The sequence below is a fragment of the Argentina silus genome, assembly GCF_951799395.1.
Source record: "Argentina silus genome assembly, chromosome: 22".
Lineage (NCBI taxonomy): Eukaryota > Metazoa > Chordata > Actinopteri > Argentiniformes > Argentinidae > Argentina > Argentina silus.
This window is the reverse complement of record NC_139676.1, coordinates 8,522,682-8,529,468: the sequence shown is the minus strand read 5'-3', so window position 1 is coordinate 8,529,468 and position 6,787 is coordinate 8,522,682.

Here is a 6,787-nt window from a genome sequence, read left to right as displayed (position 1 = left end):
TGCTGACATGCAGGCGTATTTTTAATATTGTCATGCTGACATTCAAGCTCAATTCAGTTTTGCAGTGGTTGCATGCAGGATCAAGTCAGCTGGGCAAGTTGTCTCAATTGGGCTGCGTGGTCCCCATAATGACAACACAGCCCACACTCATCCCATCCAATTTAACTCATATGGCAATAGACTGCTAAACAAAACAGCACAAAGAACACACTGCTTGTCCTGCAAGATGTGCAACCTTTCTCAGCCTTTTGCGTGGTTGCCCAAACACAGGTAGTTACCAAATTGTTGAAGCATGAAGCACTAACAGCCTCGCCTCAGGCTAAGTTCAACCTTTCTCTCTCTGAAAAGGAGATGTCTGCTGAATTTCTCGTCATTTATAGACCCTTTCTGTGAGGAGATTAAGAGTGAGCTTTTTGCTTGGTGTGCCATGGGAGGCCAACTGGGGTTGTGATTTTATTTGTAGACAAATACTCTTTAGACAAATCTTTCATTTCTCCTACCCGCAAAATATGTTTGAATTTACATATTTATAAGATAGTTCATGTAAGTCAGTATTCAGGACTGTTATAATGGCCTCTAGTTCAAAATCGTATGAAATTCGCCATTAAAATACCTGGTACTTGAGTTATACCTGTGTAGTAGCATTGTAATTACACCAGTGACAATATGAACATGTTGTTACATAGTACTTCAGGAATTGCTTTGTCATTCTAATGGAGTTGACGGTTCATAGGTGAATTTCAGGGGAAGGTCCACTAAGTTAAGTAATATTGCCATCAAGGTCAACACTGTGATGAAAATAATCAATGTGATTGAGCATATTATCATATAAAATCACATATTTGGTTTCTTACCCTGAAATACTATGGACAAGAACAAACTTCAATCCACACGTTGGTCCTGATCATCTGGGCATTGTAAATAACATCTAATTGCTAGCTTTTCTAACCAAAACCCAATGCAAGTCAATGGACCGACCCTAAATCAGCATGTTTGAAATATCATGCTCAAATCATCTGAAGTCATGTAAATGAGTCTCTTCAGAAAATTTTAGATGATTAGGGCATGACATTTCAAACATGCTAACTTAGGGTCCATTGACTTGCATTGGTTTTTAGTTAAACATGCTAACAATTAGCTGTTAGTTACAGTGTCCAGATAGAACCAAAGTGTTGATTGAATTGTGTCCTTGTCTATCGACTCATTTCAGGGTAAGGAGTCAAATATGTGATTTTGTAATTTGGGTGAACTATCCCTTTAAACCTCCTGTCAGTTAGGTGTAAGCTTGAGTGACAAGTCCCAATTATACCTCAATCAACACAGGACACTCTGAGTCTGTGAGAAAGTGAATGAATACCTGAGTGATGTTGTCGACTGAGGTAAAAAAAAGAACCAAAAATGTGTGTTATTCTGAGCCACTGCATAGATTTAAATTGTAGCAGAGAAACTGAACTGACAGCACAGAACCTACTGTAGCTCCTCTCTAAACCGCTCAATCTCCATAAAATACGTTCAGCATTCATCACACTTTTGTCAAAAAACAAAAGGCCAACATTTCAACAAAACAAGCAAGGGTTGTCTCATGGTCTCCTTGTGGCGCGATTGCTCTCATTACAATTCTGCGGATTTTTATTGATGTTGCTGTTGCTTTGGAAGTGTTTCAGTCGAACAGGCTGGTTGAACTTGCACCCCTAAAGTTCTCCATCTTTCTGTCTGGCAGACATGGAAAGCAGATGTTTGACAGTTGATGGGTCTGAGTCTGCTAAAGCGTGTCTCATCCTCGTTCTAATGACCTAACTGAGACAGATTGTTTTCTTTACCCTTCATTTGACTTTAACATAAAAGTGAGTCTCGACAAAACTGTCGCAAATTCCGTAGTTTTTTGGGGGGGTTTTATGTGCCTACTTTGAGGCTAAGGAGACTCGAAAGGTGAGTCTCATAAGGTGATTAAATGATTCTGTTTAGATGCTTTCATCGCTGTCTGGTGTTTCCAGTGGAGCTGTCTTTGTTGTGTTTACAGTCTAGACAATCAGTGACATTTAACTTATGTGAGGGATATTGAATGGCTGTTTTTTGGATGCAAGAACAACAGCCTTGGGTGGTATTAGTCAAAATAAATGTTGCTGTATGAATACAGGTAGTATGGTGTCTCATACTACTGTAATTACTGTAGTATTAGTAGTATTAGCGGAAATGTTCAAGTCCTCATTATAATGGTATGTGCAGGTCCTAGAGTTTTTCCTGAGCGCATACCTTTAGCAGGAGTTTGTTTACATGCTCAGGACAAACAGCAGACCCTGAAATGTTGGCATTATACCTCAATAATTATCCATAGATATTCATTATTTGACCACGCATGATCACACTGAGTAGTTGGGGTCAAACCAGGCATTTTAGATAAGATTAAAGAAGACCACAAAAAGCTGATAAAGAATTAAACAAGACAACAAAAAGCCTTGAGTACTACAACAGATCCAGCTTTGTAGGAGAAAAAAAAAAAGAAAGAACAATTTGAGATGAACTGTAGCATGACTCATTCTTTCAGTAAGAATGCGTCATGAGAAGTGTCCTCATCTCTCTAATGTGAAATGTGTGTGTCATACAATAACTTTTTTCCAAATATTTTGTGTAAGTTCATCTCACTGACCTCACTCACAAGTGCACTTGGACGCAGTGGAGGCCGGTGGAGGTAGAAATTGGAGGACGGGCTCATTGTATGGAATGGAAAGGAATTATACCATTCCTCATTCCATTCCATGCATTACAATGGGCCCGTCCTCTGATTCCAGCCTCCACTGCTCACTGACCTCACTCACAAATGCACTTGTGATGTCAAGGAGAGCAGGTAATGGATGAAGGTGATCTACACTTGTTATGTAACACACGCCCCAAACCACAATCAGTTAGCAAAGTGTTTCATTTTCATATAAGTGTTTTTTATTTTTTTATTTTTGTATTTATGTTGGTGAGATGTGGTAAAATGAACTGTTTTATAGGATGTTGCACTTGTCCGCATGTTGTATTATCTGTTTTGTCTGTCTTGTGTGGATTCCAAAGAGGACCACAGTGGAAACAAGTTTTTAGACATTCTTATGTTACCCTCTGGAACATGTTACCCTCTGTGCCCATCTGTGTTTCTACCAAATGAAAGTATCACATCAATCAAAACGTCATACAAAGTATTTCCTGTAATTGTGAATAGGTCAATTACTCCATACATGACACACATGCTAACTTGGGCTAATTTGTCTTGTTTTGACTATATACGGTGCAACAACGTTGTTTGTTTATATTGTTTTTATTTACATATCCAGGGAGTGCAAGTAATATTCAGTTCTCTGCATTAACTTAATGTTTCACAGGTGCAATGATTCATCGCCGTTCTCTGGCCCAGATTATGACTCTTTTGTTGCTGATGTTTTCCTAAGTACATGAATATTGCTTCCTCAACTGCCTGGCCCGACCTAGACACAGATACGTCTCTCATTTAAAACCTCCTAGCCTGAGCGAATATGAGTTAATAAACAATTTCTCTTCCCAGAGAACATTCCTATTAATAATGCAGGGCAGACAATTTATTTCTCTTAACTGGCTTGCCTGTGTAGGTCGGGTATGGCCTTATTCTGAGTCTCCTGTATGATTCATCTTGATAATGTTAATTTTCGGTCATATTTCCCCATTATTTCTTACTTTCAAATTCATCAAGAGGGCCGATTTCCAGGTGGTTTACAGAGCATTTTGACTATTAATAACCAGACCTAAAGTAGAGGGGTAGATACATTTAGAGACGAGAGGTATTTTGTAAGGGGACAACCATATGGCACAACTAACACAACTGAAAACCAGGCGAGCCGGAATATGATGGATGTTGTCGGGTTTAGAAGCAGACAAGTGAAGAAATAAGTAATAATAATAAAAAAAAACATCTGTGATTTCATTCAGGGTTTTTTTTCTCCGAGAGGCAATGGAGCCTGTTATGTTGTTGATGGTGTGAGGCGGTGTACAAACTCCTGCCTCTGTGCTCGGGGTATTATTTTAGCAGAATAGAGTTGAATTATCCATTAAGTACTTGAGGGAGGGTTCGCAACCTCTTCCTTATACACTCCCCCGTTCTCCGTTCAGCTGCCCACGTTGGCAGCCATGGTCAAGGTTTGTGCCTCTTCCTTTGCTCTGTTTTCCTATTTGTGTTTCATATTTGTGTTCCAGGGAAGTGTGCCAGATTGGTTTTGTCTGAATACCCCTTGGTACAGTGTTGTGCTGGTGCCGGGGCAGTGTTTGCAAAAATGAAATACTAAATGACCTGGATGTTTTGGTTGCCATGGCGTCTACTCATTTCAACGTTTTGGAATCTCGGAAGAATTCCAATTGCCAGAGCAGCATGGGGTCTGCGTATACAGGAACTGAAAAATCTAAAAATGGAGGGAGAGTTGGCAACATAATGACAGAGATAGTTGAATGTGAAATGGTCTCGTTACCTGCATGTACTGTCGTCATTAAGCTGATTGTGATTCATAATGTGTTGCTGGTTGCTTTGTTCCTTGCTCTAAAATACCTCAACAAGCTCAACCGCCCCTTTCAGCATTCAGTTTGTCATTCGGTTTATTTCTCTTAAAAATACAGTGATTTAATGGACGAAAAGCTACAAAAACAACCAAACAAAAACAACATGAAAGCCTCCCAATTTGAAGACACTCTATCAGAATGCATGTCCTCAAACACTACGGCCTGTCCGTTTCAATCAGTAGTTTCTGATCAGGAAGAATAATCCAGAGGTTTGGCATAGAAGCTGGCACAGTCTGACAGACTTGATGATGTGCCATTAGTGAGTATGGAATGATTGATATCTCGAAATGGAAGTGTGGCACTGAAAAAGAAACATTTACCCTTCGGGCTGAAGGCAGCATTAATAAAACATTAGTAAGAATAAATATCCAGCCCTGAGAGCTCCGGGTATTTAATGACTGTTATGTTACATACACGTACAAAACCTGTTTGGATACCGAACATTCCATTTTTGCATCCGAAAGTTTTAAAGTGAAGTAAGTTTTAAGTAAAAAAATACTCTTGGGAACTTTATACTTCTAGTAAAGATTTCATGCAGCTGTTTGCTTCTGTGTACAGTGTTCTATCTTTCTTTGTTTTCATGTGGCTATTTGCAATATCAATTATTTGTGTGTTTTGAACATTTTCGTTTTTGTTTGTGGTGTGAAGTGGTGTGAAATAATTATCGCTGCGACACATTCCTTTAGTGCTGTGGGGTGATATTCTTAGCTTGTAGTTTTGTTTACCAGAACATAATTTGAAGTTAATTAACTCTGCTAATATTTCAGATTTAATCTATATTCATTGTCCAGACTGCTGTCGTGTTGTATTGTTTCTTTGCATGACAAGCAGTGTCTGACTGAACAATGATAAATTGGCTTCTATATCACACTGTAACCTGAAACAATGCCTTGTCTTCTAAATCCTTGGTGAAATAGTCTGCCCTTGTACAAAAGTCTAACTCATTCACAGTCTCGTCTGGAATCCTTTTCCTCTGGACCTCTTTCTTGATGAATATCTGCTCTATATCTTTTTTTAAAGATAATCTCGTCAGTCGGTATTGTAGATAATGGTGCTAAATGAAATGAAACTTGTTTAAATGAAGCCTGTTGACTAGGATACAATGGTAAAGGCCAGTCATGTACCCAGGGCTGTGTGTATCCTTAAGACAGATAAGAAGAACATCCTGATTAAGGCATTGTATGTGACTAGGCTCCAGGGAAGACGGAAATCAGAGGACAGGCTCATTGCAATTCCTGTCCTCCGATTCCTACCTCCACCAGCCGCTACTGTTAGGCACTTTTGTTATGCATGGACAAAGTCAACCAAAGAAGGCAGTCAAAAGAAAACCCATATCTCATTCATTTGGTGTATTCTTTCCTCCTATAATTTGCTTCTCATTTGCATTCATTTGGATAATCCACTGTGACGAAAAAGGAAAATAAAAAATCCCACTCATATTTTTCCCAGAAAGGATGATAGTCACAAGTATAGCACAATATAATGACTGAGGGGTTGAGTGCAAGGACACAGAGTCCGTAATACGGAAATCTTTGAGTGGAACTCTCTGCAATGTAAAAAAAATAAAAGAAGCTTGGTAGTTGGAGAGGTGCCATAACCATACATTAAATAAAGTGCACTCCCGTACGTCGAGTGGGTTAACAAGGACCGAGGAGAACAAAGTCCTCCATTCAAATCCCACCCAATCTGAAAAGCCATAAAGCCTTCAAAGAAAGAAAATGAACGCGCGACAATAAACCTCTCACATGGTTACCTTTCTATTTACAGGAAATGAAATGATTGTGCTTGGACTTTTACGGTGACACGCGAAATATGTTTCCGCAGGACCCCTGGTCTGTGAGGGCAATGGCGGTGGTAAAGTTTTATTAAAATCTTGGCAGGCAGTGAGAAGGGATAAATGGGGGGGGGGGTGTCCTTACCCACAAAAGTGGCGGGATTATCGTGTGCTGTCAATCACTGTCAATCATCTAGCCAATCGAGGCTATTTGCCACCTACACATATTGACTTTCTATTGGGCTAAAACAATAAGGAGTTCCTGATAACTCTCTACCTCTGTCTATCAGACCTTTTGGAGTATTGCTGCGTCATGCACTGTTTATTCAGAATGTAAACAAAGAATTCTCTGTGACAAATGCAATCCTCCATTGGGGAAGTGTTGGACACACACATAGTTAGGTATAGTTCACAAGATAGGGCATGGACACACACATATACACACATACA